Source organism: Tamandua tetradactyla, chromosome 3 (assembly GCF_023851605.1).
Source record: "Tamandua tetradactyla isolate mTamTet1 chromosome 3, mTamTet1.pri, whole genome shotgun sequence".
Lineage (NCBI taxonomy): Eukaryota > Metazoa > Chordata > Mammalia > Pilosa > Myrmecophagidae > Tamandua > Tamandua tetradactyla.
Window position 1 is genome coordinate 32,708,719 of NC_135329.1, and position 15,152 is coordinate 32,723,870.

A 15,152-nucleotide genomic window follows, 5' to 3' on the forward strand; every position below is an offset into this window, starting at 1 on the left:
AATATAAGAACCAGTACCACAAAGCTCCTAGAAGAAAATGTAGGGAAACATCTTCAAGACCTAGTAATCAGAGGTAGCTTCCTAAACTTTACACTCAAAGCATATGCTATGAGAGAAAAAATAAATAAATGGGAGCTCCTCAAAATCAAATGCTTTAGCACCTCAAAAGACCTTGTCAAAAAGATGAAGAGGCAGTGAACTCAATGAAAGGAAATATTTGGAAATCCACATATTGGATAAAGGTTTGATATCCTGAATATATAAAAAAAATCATACAACTCAATAACAAAGGAACAAACAGCCCAATAATAAAGTGGACTAAAGATATTAATAGGCATTTTTCCAAAGAGCAAATACTGATGGCTAAAAAGGACATGAGAAGGGCAGGCAATGGTGGTGCAGTAGCAGAGTTCTTGCCTGCCATGCTGGAGGCCTGGATTCAATTCCTGGTGCCTGCCCATGCAAAAAAAGAAAAGAAAAGAAAGCACATGAAGAAATACTCATTCTCATTAGCTATAAGGGAAATGCAGATCAAGACTACAATGAGATACCACCTCACACTTAAAAGAATGGCTGCCATTAAATAAACAGGAAACTACAACTGTTGGAGAGGATGTGGAGAAACTGGGACACTTATGCACTGCTGGGGGGAATGTATAATGATGCAGCCACTATGGATGACTGAAAGCTGAAGAGCTTTCATTATACTGATATTTCTTTAGGCCTCCAGTACCTTAGAGTAGTTTGAAGTGAAAACCTAAAATGGTGGAATTGTAACCCATACAAAACTCTGTAATCTATTCTGTAATTATTGTTGCAGTGCACTTTGAAATTTATTGGTTTTTTGTAAATATGTTATTTTTCACTATTTTAAAAAAAGCTCCTAGAATTTGATGTACAGCCAAGGGTGAGAATCTGTAGCAATGTATTTTGCAACTACTTGTGGTATAGTATCTAATGTTTTGTATTAATGATATTTCTTGCTGATTTCACTGCTCAGCTATGAGCTAATTATTTGAAAGAACAATGTTTGGTTCATTTGGTATCTTTAGCACCCAGAAGAGCACTTGGCACATAAATATGCGTTGAGTAGGAATGACACTCCCAATAAGCAAAGATAAGATCTACCATTGCTACCACTGATCAAATCCTTTCAACATGTCTTTTCAATTCGTTATATATTTTAAAAGAAACTACTTTGAGTCAAAGACTGGACTATTGCTGGAATTGCAAAGAAAAGGAGAATTCATCTCTGTAACTGGATTACTCAATCAAGCAGGGAAGACAATAGAAACACTAAAGGGTACAGGTCATATTTGGTGGAAGATCCACAATTGAAGTAAGTGATCAGTTCAGTCGAATGTGCCTGGGACATTTGCAAGAGCAGGCAATGCTGGAATGAGGTCCTGAAGAGTGACTGGGAATTTGCCAGGTGGACAAGGATAGAAAAGTTATTTCAGGAAGATAGAAGAGCCACATGCATAAGCAAAATGGCTAGGAACCACATAGAGTTTTGGAGGAGTGTGGCAAAAGGGTAAGAGATGAAGACCATGGTAAGGTGGTTGGATGTATCCTATAAATAATAGAAAGTGTGGTAGTTTGGAGCTTGTGTACCCCAGAAAAAGCTGTTCTTAAATTTAATGCATTCATGTGGGTGTGAACCTTTATAAATAGGGCCTTCTGATGAGGTTCTTTCAGATCAGGTGTGGCAAGGATAGGTCTTAATTCTATCACTCAAGGGCTAACAGGATAGGTCACAGAGAGATGAAAAGCCAGAGGAAACCTCCAGAAGCTATACATCAACAGAGACCAGAAGCTAAAGGAGAAGCCAGGAGAGGCTGCCATGTGCATTGCCATGTGACAGAAGACTCTAGGATCAAGGGTTGCTTGCAGCCAGCCGAGAACACCAAAGTTTTCTGAAGAAAAGTGTAACTTTGATAACGTCTTGATTTGGACTTCTCCTAGTCTCAAAACCATGAGCCAGTAAATTCCTGTTATTTAAGCCAATCCATTGCATGGTATTTGCCTGAGCAGTCAAGGAAACTAAAACAGAATGCTATAGAGTGCTGGATGATGGGGCAAAACTGGAGATCACTGGACCACTTGGAGAAGGTGGGGGTATTGCAGTGATCTGGAGGGAGAAGGGCATTATTGAGGCAAAGCCCATGGAAATAGAGAGGAGGGGACAGAGATGCTCCTACTTTATTCCTGCTGGTAAGGAATAAAGTAGAGGGCTGGCAGGATGTGTAAAGGAGTATATTACACAGGTAGTATTTTCTTTTTAGAACTTACTCCTCAGAACCAGAAAAAAAGAGAAAGGAGAAAAGGAGAGAGGGGGTGGGATTCATGAGGAAATGCGGTACATATGCTGATGTCACTTGGGAAATGTAACCAGCTCACAATTTCCATCTATTATCTTAGGTGAAAATACATTTGCAGCCAAAAAGAATTATTTTAAACACGGGTGTAAAATAAATGAGCACATGAAACCATGTTGTCCAAACGGCCTCAGCAGAATGTTTTCCTTAGATAGCAGCCTTTGGGGTAACACTGCCAGCTTTCTGCAGTCCCAGTAAGAATCTGTGCTTTTGTCACTCAGTGATTTGCAATGGGGAAGAAAACCTTGCTTATCTAAGAAACACATTCAGAACTCCATGGTTGGCAGGTGCTTAAGAGCCTTGAACAGATGTCTATCTGATGCACCAAAAGTCATATATGTTTACTGGAAAGCACACATGCACCAGTTCCCGTTACTGTAGTGGAGAAAAATCCCAGCTATGCATAGAAGGGTTTGGTGTTTGCCTCCCAGACCTCTCTCTCATGCAGTATATTGAACCCACAGGGGTGGCTATCAGAGACCTCTGTTCATTAGCATTTGGCAGGGGATTGCTGAACCCATCTACATCAAGACTGAACCCAGTTACCCAAGGATTTCTGTGTGATTCTGATGTTCTTTCACAGTCATCACCTTCTTTCTTGGCCTCCTTCTCCAGTCTTGGCCTCTTGGATACTGATCTCTGTATGACTGAGCAGCCCTTCTTTGTCTCCTCCTTTCGTTCCCCTGAGCCTGTCTCAGCCTCTTTCTCTCTGTTGACTCACTCTCTTGGCGACCTCATTCACTCCCACGGCTGCTGCCTCAGCTCTTATCTTCATGCTCCTGATTCCAAAATCTACATCTCCACCTCCAGCATTGCTCTGGGCTTTAGATTAGCATTTTAAAGCTGTTTGAAGCCCTGCTCTGCCCAGATGTCCTATTGGCAACTCAAACTCAACATGATGCAAAGCAGGCATCATTTTCCTGGCATCAAACTCCTTTTGTCCTCCCTATTTCTATTCATGACTCCATCATCCTTCCAACTATCACACTTGGAACTTTGACTCAGCCTTGGGTCTGACTCTGCCTCATGCCTCAATTTCTTATCCAATCAGTGAACCATTTTTGTGAACAGTCTTCCTCACTGGCTTTCAAATGTGTCTCCTTATCATTTTCCTTCCTGGGCTTCTTTCTCTGCCTCTTTCTTCAAATCCCCTCTGGTCCAGCTTCAGTATACACAATACCATCTTCCTTAAGCACCGTTCCGAGCATACCACTCTCCTGCTCAACATCCTCTCTTTGCTTACAGAAAAATTTCTGACTCTTTGCCTTGGCACTCAAGGAACTCCTTACTCTTGCTAGTTCTATTCTCTAACCATATCAAGTGACTTCTCATGGTATGGGCACATCCTGTGTTTCATGGTTTCTGTGCCTTTGCCCCTGCTATTTTTTTCAGTCAGTAATCTTCTCTCTGCCCCATTATCTTTCCAAAATCTACTCAGTTAGCTTGGCCTGGCACAAATGCCCCCTCCTCTACTAGGCCTTTCCTGGTTTCCCACTGGTAGAAATCTCTCCTCCCCCAAACCCCCCCCTTCATACTTTATCTGTACCTCTATAATAGCATGTATCCCACTCTAGTTTGCACTATCACAGTGAACACGTCTTGTAACCCTGGAGGGTCCAGTGTACTGTGTGCCAAGGCAGGTGGAAAAGGTTTAAGGATCTTTCCCTGGGTTCCTCCTTGTGCAGTCACCACAGGCTGGCTGTGACTTTCAACCAGAAGGTTGCAGTTCCTATCAGGTAGCCTTCTCTGCACATCCTTCTCTGTCTCCAGGCTCTGGTAACCATGGCCTCCCCTTGCCCCTTCAGCCCTACAGGTGGTAACAAACCCAGCTGTTCTATATTATTGTCCTGTCCCTTATGGTTTCCCTCTACTTTGTCCATATCTTTGTAAGTAGTCCCTCTCTTTAACATCCCTTAAACTACTCTAATCTGAGTGTGCTGTCTGTTTCCTGCTTGGACTTTTACTGATAGGCTAAGTTCACTGAGCCTCAACAATTACAAATCAATCTACTTCTTATTAAAAACACATACCTAATAGACAGAACTTCTGGGAAGATGGCTGAATATGGTAGTTTGAGGTCAGCTCTGCTCCATGGAAAAGTTGGAGAAGGCACAGGAGGGCGACTGAGGTGCCAATTCGGGAATGTGGCTTATCTGAGGGAGAGCCTCCTGCATCACATACAGCAGCCCTGTTTGCAGAGGCCATGGAACTGAGAGGCAGAAAGCTGGAGCCTGGCACAGAGGCACAGAGCCGTGGAGCCCACGGAGTGCATGAACGGGAGCCTGGGGTGAAGAAGTAAGCCAGGCCACATTCCTTGGACATGCTGCCCTCACCAGTGCAGCCCAATAGCTGGTGACTCACCCCACACACCATGCACCTGAACCCTGTCATCCATTCCCATTCCTTGCACTCCAGACAGCCCCACCCCACCAGCGCCCAGTGCATGTACCTGCCCCATGCCCCCATTGCAAATGCAGCCCAATCCACCTCTCCTGCACCCCTCCCAAGCTCTACCTCCCCCTCCCTGTTCTCTGCAGGCTGTTGCCAGTATATAAAGGCTGCAGGCACTAACCCCCATACCTAGGCTACCCCTGCGCCCCCACCCCACCCACTACCCATAGTGTCACACAGCCCCCCTCCACCCTGCCTGAGCTTTGCACATTGGTTTATGGCATGTCTAAGCCCACATATGTGCATGGGCCCCCAATCACATCATTCAGCTCTGGGATCCGCACTTTACAACAGTTCTAGAACTGTGCATGCACACCACCCTCAGCCTCACTTTCCAGCTCTGAGAAAGTACTGACCTGTGCAGCAAGGTCACATCTGCCCCCAATCTATGAAGGCATAACACTGACCTGCTGCCACAGCTCTATGCATACACACAAAGGGCCCCATGCCTTAGACCAGTGCACACCAGAGTTACACCCCCCAGACCAGTGCACCCGCACAGCTACATCCTCTGTGGCCGCTGGGCACCCATATTCACAAGCATCTGCATAACATCCGCAACCTGCACTTATACCTTCCCTGAAGCAAATCACCACACTGAGTACCCACACCATGCCCTGCTCCCTGCTGTACAATAATCCCACAAACACAAGGCTGTAGACTACTGAAAAAAGTCAACTCCCAAATAAATCAATCAATATATTTATATGCCACGAACCCAGCAGAAGATCACTAAGCATATCACAATGCAGACAGATATAGCCCTGCCTAATGACCAAATTAAAACACAGAGACACAGATGTTGGAACAACTAATCAAAGATGTTCATGCCACTCTACTTAATAAAATAAGTGGGATAGCAAATGACATAAAAGAGATCAAGAAGACAGTAGAAGAACATAAAGAAGAATTTGAAAGAATAAATAGAAAAATAATGGAAATCACAGAGATTAAAGACTCTGTTGACCAAATAAATGCCTCTACATACTAGAGGCACACAATACCAGATTTCAAGAGACAGAAGAAAGAATAAGTGATATAGAGGACAGGATAATTGACTTCAAAGACTCAAAACAGCAAATGACAAAGAAGAGAGAAAAAATTGAATTGGAACTCAGGGAAATGATAGACAAAACAAAAAGCACGCAAATATAAGAATCACTGGTGTCCCAGAGGCATGAAGCGCTAGAAAGAGTAGTTGAGGATGTAATTGGGGAAAACTCTCCCACCCTCATAAAGGACATAAATATGCAATGCAAGTCAAAGAAGCTCAAAGGATGCCAAACAGAATAAATCCAAATGGGTCTTCCCCTAATCAGTCTGTCAAATGTTGAAGAGAAGCAGAACATCCTGAAAGCAACAAGAGAAAAACAATCTACTACATACATGGGAAATCAAATTAGATTGAGTTCAGACTAGTCAACTAGCATCCTGGAGGCGAGAAGGCAGTGGTATAATATATTCAAGATCCTGAAAAAGAAAGACTTCCAACCCAGTCAAACTGTTCTTCAAAATTGAGGGAGAGATTAAAGCTTTCACAGACAAAGAAGTCCTGAAAGAATTTGTCAATAAAAGACTGGCCCTACAAGAAATACTAAAAGGAGTCTGGCACCTGAAAAAAAAAAAAAAAAGACAGGAGAGGGAGGTCTGGAGGAGGGCATAGAATTAAAGAGTATCACTAAGGGTAATTTAAAGAATACAAAGAGAAAGAGGGAAAAGAATATATAGATCTGACAAATAAAATAAAAAAGATAAGATGGTGGAATCAGGAAACACCTTTTCAGTAATAACGTGGAATGTAAATGGAATAAGCCTACCAATTAGGATACAGATTGGCAGAATGGATTAAGAAACATAATCCAGCTATAGGCTGCTTACAAGAGACACATCTTAGAAATAAGGCTACAAATAGACTGAAAGTGAAAGGATGGAAAAAGATTTTCCATGTAAGTTGTAACCAAAAGAAAGCAGGAGTAACTATATAAATATCAGACAAAACAGACTTTAAATGTAAAGACATCATAACAGACAAAGAAGGACACTATATACTAATTAAAGGGTCAATTCACCAAGAAGATACAACATCAGAAATATTTATGCTCCCAATCGAAGAGCTCCAAAGTACATAAGACAGACATTGGCAAAACTGAAGGGAGCGATAGATGTTTCAACAATAACAGTAGGAAACTTCAATACACCACTCTCCTCTATAGATAGAACAAGAAGACAGAAGATCAACACGGAAATAGAGAAGTTAAATAATTTAATAAATGAATTAGACCTAACAGACATATGTAGGTCATTGCACCCCAAAGCGCAAGGTTATACATTCTTCTCTAGTGCACATGGAGCATTCTCCAGGACAGATAATATTCTGGAATACAAAACAGGTCTTTATAAACTTAAAAATATTGAAATTATTCAAACCACTTTCTCTGATCACAGTAAGATGAAGCTGGATATCAACAACCACCAAAGAACAAGAACATTCACAAATATATGGAAATTAAATAGCACACTCTTAAGCAACCAGTGGGTCAAAGAAGAAATTGCTCAAGAAATCAGTAGCTATCTGGAGACGAATGAAAATGAGGACACAACTTATCGGAACTTATGGGATGTGGCAAATTTATTGCCCTAAGTGCTCATTTAAAAAAATAAGAAAGAGGAAAAACCGAGGACTTAACAGAAAACCTGGAGGAACTTGAGAAAGAACAACAAACTAACCCCAAAGCAAACAGAAGAAGAGAAATAACAAAGATTAAAGCAGAGATAAATGAATGGGGGAACAAAAGAAAAATAAAAAGAATCAATAAAACCGAAAGTTGGTTCTTAGAGAAAATCAATAAAATTGATGGGTCACTAGCAAGACTGATAAAGAAAAAAAGAAAGAGAATGCAAATAAACAAAATCAGAAATGAGAAGGGGTGTGTTACCACAGACCCTGAAGAAATAAAAGAAATCGTAGGAGGATAGTATGAACAACTATATGCCAACAAACTAGACAACTTAGCTGAAATGGACAAATTGCTGGAAACATACATATAAGCTACACTGACTCAGGAAGAAATAGAAGATCTCAGCAAACCAATCACAAGTAAAGAGATTCAATGAATCATCAAAAATATTCCTACAAAGAAAACCCCAGGGTCATATGGCCTCATGGGGGGAATTTTATCAAACATTCCTAAAGAACTAACACCAATCCTGCTCAAACTTTTCCAAAAAAATTAAGGAAAAAGGAATTCTACCTAACTCATTTTATAAAGCTGATATCATTTTAATATCAAAACCAGGTAAAGATGCTCTAAGAAAGGAAAGCTATAGGCCAATCTCCCTAATGAACATAGACATAAAAATTCTCAATAAAATATTAGCAAATCAAATCCACTGGCACATTAAGAGAATTATACACCATGACCAGGTAGAGTTTATACCAGGAATGCAAGGATGTTTCAACCCAAGAAAATCAATTAATGTAATACAGTACATTAACAAATCAAAAGGGAAAATCACATGATCATCTCAATTGGTGCTGAAAAAGCATTTGACAAAATTCAGTATCCTTTTCTGATAAAAACACTCCAAAAGATAGGAATCAAAGGTAACTAACTCAATATGAGAGAGGGAGTATATGAAAAACCCATAGCCAGCATCATACTCAATGGAGAGAGACTGAGAGATTTCCCCCTAAGATTAGGTACAAGACAAGGATGCCCACTGTCACTACTATTATTCAACAGTGTGCTAAATGTTCTAGCTAGAGCAATCAGGCAGGACAAAGAAATGAAAGGCAGCCAAACTTTCATTTGAAAGAAATGAAAGAAAGAAGTAAAACTCTCATTATTTGTAGATGATTTGATATTATACTTGGAAGATCTTGAGAAATCTACAGCAAAGTTACTTCAGCTAATAAACAAATTCAGCAAGGTGGTGGGATATAAAATTAATGTCCAAAAATCAGTAACATTTCTACACACAAACAATGAGCTTGCTGAGGAGTCAGTTAAGGAAAAAATGCTATTCAAAATAGCAACTAAAAGAATCAAACACTTAGGAATGAACTTAACTAGGGATGTAAAGGAGTTGTACACAGAAAACTATGTAACATTGCTAAAAGAAATCAAAGGCAATCTAAATAGGTGGAAAGACATTCCCTGCTCATGGATGGGAAAGCTAAATATAGTTAAGATGTCGATTCTCTACAGATCTACAGATTCAATACAGTACCAATCAAAATTCCTACAACCTAGTTTGAAGATTTGGAAAAGCTAACTACCAAATTCATCTGGAAGGGAAAGAGACCCCCAAATAGCTAAAAAAAAAATCCTAAAAAAGAAGAACAAAGTAGGAGGAAAAACATTCCCTGATTTTAAAACCTGTTATAAAGCCACAGTGGTCAAAACATCATGGTACTGGCACAAAGATAGAAGCATTTACCAATGGGAGTGCAGAAATAGACCATCAAATCTATGGTTAACTGATTTTTTACAAGGCCCCCAAATCCTCTGAACTGGGACAAAATAGTCTTTTCAATAATTGGGTATGGAAGAACTGGATATCAATAGTCAAGAGAATGAAAGAGGATCCCTATCTTACACCCTATGCAAAAATTAACTCAAAGTGGATCACACACCTAAATATAAGAACTAGCACCATAAAGCTTCTAGAAGAAAATGTAGGGAAACATCATCAAGATCTAGGAATAGGAGGTAGCTTCCTAAACTTTACACCCAAAGCACGAGCAACAAAAGAAAAAATAGATAAATGGGAACTCCTCCAAATCAAATGCTTCTGCACCTCAAAAGACTATCAAACAGGTAAAGAGGCATCTAACTCAATGGGAGAAAATATTTGCAAACCATATATCAGACAAAGGCTTGATTTCCTGTATATACAAAGAAATGATACAACTCAACAACAAAAGAACAAACAGCCCAATTATAAAATGGGCTAAAGATATGAATAGGCATTTTTCTGAAGAGCAAATACAGGTGGCTCAAAACCACATGAAGAGATGCCCATTTTCATTGGTTATAAGGGAAATGCAGATCAAGATTACAATGAGATACCACCTCACACCTATAAGAATGGCTGCTATTAAACAAACAGGAAACTATAAATGTTGGAAAGGATGTGGAGAAACTGGGACACTTATGGACTGCTGGTGGGAATGTATAATGGTGCAGCCACTATGGAAGACTGTTTGGTGGTTCCTTAGGAAACTAAATATCGAGCTGCCCTATGACCCAGCAATAGCACTACTTAGCATATACCCAGAAGAGCTGAAAGCAATGACACAAACAGACATTTGCACACTGATGTTCATAGCAGCACTATTCACAATTGCCAAAAGATGGAAACAAACCTAATGTCCATCAACAGACAAGTGGATCAACAAAATGTGGTATATACAAATGATGGAATATTATACAGCAGGAAGACAAAATGATGTCCTGAAGCACATGACAAGATGGATGAGCCTTGAGGACATAATGCTGAGCAAAATTAGCCAGACTCAAAAGGATACTGTATGATTCCATTTTTATGACCAGCATAAAGGTATAATCACAGGCTTATAATACAGGATATAGGGGACTTAGAGATACATAGAAGCTAGAGATGGGTGAACCATTAGCTAATGAGGTTGAACTCCAATGTAAGGGAATAGATAGGAGCAAAGGTGACTCTCTAATGGGTCTAGAAGTAATACTACCATATTGAAGATGAGCAAGATTGAAAGGTGTTGTATAGACCTATGTGTCCCACTGATTTACACTAGAAATATGAATTAGTTCTCATAAGAATCACTTCAAAGATATGATTCTTGTACAAAGGGTGTTTAAGTCCAAGGTATAGGGGGAAAATTGCTATTGCATGCTATGAGCTATATTCAAAAGGAAATCCTCAGCACTACCAAAGCAACAGCAGAGGTAAATAATGGGGTGAGGGACAAGAGGTAAGAGGAGGTTTAGATTTCGTATTTGGCGGGAATGCATTTATTGGTTTTCTTTCTCTTGGGAACAATGAAATTATCTAAAATTGAGAATGTTGATGGACTGTGGACTTTGGGCCTTCTACATGATGCCCAGTGAATGCAGGTGGTTGAAGGATGCACTGACGGAGAAGCAGATTGGTGAACAATGGTGTATACTTATGAACGAAGGTTATACTGCTTCAAAAAAGAATGAAGTAGTGAGGCATGCAACTATGTGAATGAACATGTGGGATATTTGGTGAGGCAAAATAAGCAGAAACAAAAAAAACAACAATGGTATGGTCACGTTTAGAAAATACTTATAAGAAAACAGGGGCCTAGATTGTAAGCTTTTAGAGCAGACACATTAAGTCCGGGGTGGTGATTAATATTTCTGGATTTTGAGGGGCTGTTTTATGTATATAATCTGATATTTAGAGAAAAGAATGAAGCCGAACAGGTTGGGGTTAAAGTAATTCAGAACATACGGGTAAGGAAGACTGTGAATATATTTTAGAACCACACATACTCTTTGAGATCAATAGAAGAAAGGTTTATTTGGTCTGAAACTGAAATTTTCTGTAGTGCATAATCTAATTCAACCTATCTGTATAGCTCATTTGAACAATTGAAATACAGGAAGCACAGGATAAGAAAGAGGTCCTTTAATCCTGCGTAGATTTTTGCAATGCCTGGAAACATTCTAGAGTATATTAAGCAGATAATCAGAAAGTATTAGCAAAGTCCCCTGAGGGAGGGGAGAAAGACTATGGAACGATTAAACTTTACCATCAGGGAATCCCCTCATACTGTGTCAAACTTTAGGGACACCCAAATCAATAGGCCATGTCCTTGATCATGAGGTTTACTCTTGTGAAGCTTATGTAGGTAGCGGAGAAGCTTAGACTACCTATAGGCATGCCTAAGAGTTACTTCTGGAGGACCTCTGTTGTTGCTCAGATGTGGCCTCAGTCTCTCTAAGCCCAACTCTGCAAGTGAAATCTTTGCTCTCTCCCATACGTGGGACATGACATCCAGGGATGAAAGTTTCCCTGGCAACGTGGGAGATGATGCCCAGGGATGAATCCAGATCTGGCACCGTGAGATCAACAATTACATACTGACCAAAAGCTCAGGAAAAGAAGTGTAATTAATAAAGTATCAGTGGCAAAGAGAGTTCAAATAAGTTGAGAGGCTACTCTGGATGTTGTTATTATGCAAGCTTCAGTTAAACCTTACTACCTATCATAACCTGCCAACCCCTAACCAAGACCATTCCAGTCAATCCTAAAGAAGACCTAAGGCAATATATAAGATTCCATGAGGGTTCCACGCACTAGAGTAACTTTCCAGAAACTTACAACCCCCAGATGGGTCCCTGGTCCAGATAAGTCCTGAAACCTAGCCCAGCCTTTCCAGAACATCAGACAGTCCCATCTCTCTACCCCATATTAACGACAGACCCTTCCAATATAAAAATTTTAGAATTGCCATAGCCCAAACAACCCTAAAGAGAGGTATGGAAAGATCAAAGGTGATGGTGGAGTTATACATAGAAGATAGGATTTAACCAATGAATATGAATGCTGAATCATTAAATTGATATCTCTTTTAGTCTCCAGTATTTTAGAGCAGGTAGAAGTGAAAACATAAAATTGTGAAATTGAACCCATGTCAAAGTCTGAAATATGTTCTACAACTAATTGTGGTACTGTGCTATGAAATTTATAGCTTTTTTGCCTATATGTTGTTTTTCACAAAAAAAGGAAGGAAGAAAAGTCAATTGTGATGATAGAAAAATATTTAAGCCCTCTAGCTTCCTATACTCTGGAGCAGCTAGAAGGAAGAATCTGAGAGGATTGTATGGTAGCCCATGACAAACTCTAGGATCTGTGCTGTAATGACGTTTTGAAGAGTGCTTTGAAAACTATTGTTTTTTTATTTCTTTGCTTTGTATATATAACATACAATAAAAAAGTAAAAAAAATACATACTGGAATACTGATATATGCCAAGTTCTTTAGGGGATGCAAACATACAATACAATCCCTGTCTCCATGATCGGTTTACAGGCTAATAGAGAAGGTCAACAGTTACCTCAGAGTATGATAAGGCCTGTGAGAGAAACAGCAAAGCACAGTGGGAGAAGGACGGGTTCTAGTCAGATGAACTTGGTTCCTATTGCCACTCACTAGCGGGCTTCATCTTTAGCAAGTTGTTTAACCTCCCTAAAACTCAGTTTCCTAGTCTGAAACATGGAGATAATAATAATCACTACTTTATGAGGATATTGTGAGAATGATATCATAATTCCTTAGCACATCTTGGTTCATAGAAAACGCTAAACAAATGTTACCCACGGTGCTATGGAACCAAAGAGGTGAATTACCTAATTCAGCCTCGGCCTGGAGAAACGAGATTGGGGATCCTGGGATTAGTTTCTCACTTGTTCCTAGGGACCTTAACTGAAGGATTAGGTACTTCTCAATGTCTGACTTCTCAAGACAAGGAAACCTCCTGGAAAGGAGAATGTCATTGGCCATTCCAGATACAAATTTTCTCTTGCAATTTTGCAGAGCATTGAGTTTAGAAAAGATGATGCTCAAGGTAATTCTTGATGGAATTAGCCAAAAGAAGAAGGGGGAAAGGTATACAGGCAGAGGGAAGAAGTTGTGCAGAGACAGGGAGGCATCAGAGAGCATGGTAAGTGGGGAAAACACAGGGTGTTTGGTGGGAGAGTGGGAGAGCCATTCACAATTCAGATTAGGCAGTGGACGTAGTCACAGCAAACTTGGGAGCTGCTGCCCTATCTTGCCTCACGGAAGATCTGAGTGCTTCTCGCATGTTGATGAGTTCCTCTGCACGCATTTTCCACACAATGAGGTAGTAAAAGCTGGGGTGATCTGAACTTATTCATATTTCTCCCAAAGCACAAAGTAAGCAGGAAGACACCATAGCATGAGACGGTGACTTGACCAGCTAAAAAACAGAAAAAAATCACAGGAAATCCAATTTGTAAGCCAAAGGGTCACTCATACTTTTTCAGTCTTCTCTTGATTTATCTTTCTGGGGAACAGTTACTTTTGCTCCTCCTGGCCTAGGTAGATGGTTTAAATATTTAACAATGTTTTTAAGAAGAGTATGAATGTAGTGGAATTACCTCGTTACTTCCGGACGTTCCCAAAGGGAGTCACTTCTTTTGCCTGGCTTTTCTGTGGTGGGAGCTCTGTGGCTCATTCATCAATAGTTTTTCCTTTGGTTCTGTTTGGGAAATGCTGGGTCTGCACAGCTAACCCAGCTCTGAATCCTCTTAATGCCTGACCCTCTAGAGGTGGACATATAGCAGTTCCTCAGACACAAGGCGGCCATCCTAACTGACCAGAGGGAGGAACAAGCAAGGAGCAAGGTACTTTCTCCAAAAGAGTGGTGCTGATTAGGATGAGTCAAGAACCGTGAAGGATCTGATATATTACCTTACTTGCAAGCAAACAAGTTAGCCTGCACACAGTTTCATGGATGCTTGAAGAAGACATGGGACTGCTGAGTCAGAGACAAGGAACATAATTACTTGCAGCAATAGAGATAATCAGAGTATCGGCATTTGTGCTCATCTCCCAAGACCCAAGGCCCACAGGGTGATGTGTGATGGCCAAGAGATGCTCATACAAGCAGTGGGTTACTTGATAGAAGAAGAACCCTGAATTTAGGGAACCCAGATCTTTTACAATGGACAGTAAGCCTATCTGACCTTTGCTCTAGAGGGAGAAATTATTTTTATTATATTGTAGAGCAAACAAATCTGCTCTTTGCTCCAGAGGGAGAAAATATTGCTTTCTTCCAAATCTATTTGCTCTATAAACACACTTGGAAAGACGGTCTAGAACAAAGACTAGAACAAAGACAATCAGTGCTTCTGCTGCAAGACATGCAGAAATGTGAGAGACAGTAGACAATTATCTCGTAACAGAGAGCTTAGGTGCCTGGGACCTGGGTATTCCTGGGAAAACCTGGCTGCAGGCTTAACTCAGGGCCTGGCCAGTCACACTTTCTGGACTGAATTCTGAGCTTCCTTAGGGGAATTGTTGCTGTAATTTGTTTGAACTTTCTGTTTCTTCTTGTTGTGGCAGTGGATAGAAGGAGTGAATGGGATTTCTGGCCTTAGATGTGCTGTTTGCTACCCATGTGACTCCCAACAAGCTGCTTACTAGGTCTCATCTACAACTTCCTCATACTTCATATCAAGAGCCCTACCATGCCACTTGCAGCTGTGAGGACTGAGGGAGTCTACAGTATTTGACAGCACTTTGGGATGGGTTGCAAAAAAGGTAAGGCATTGTGAGGGTAAC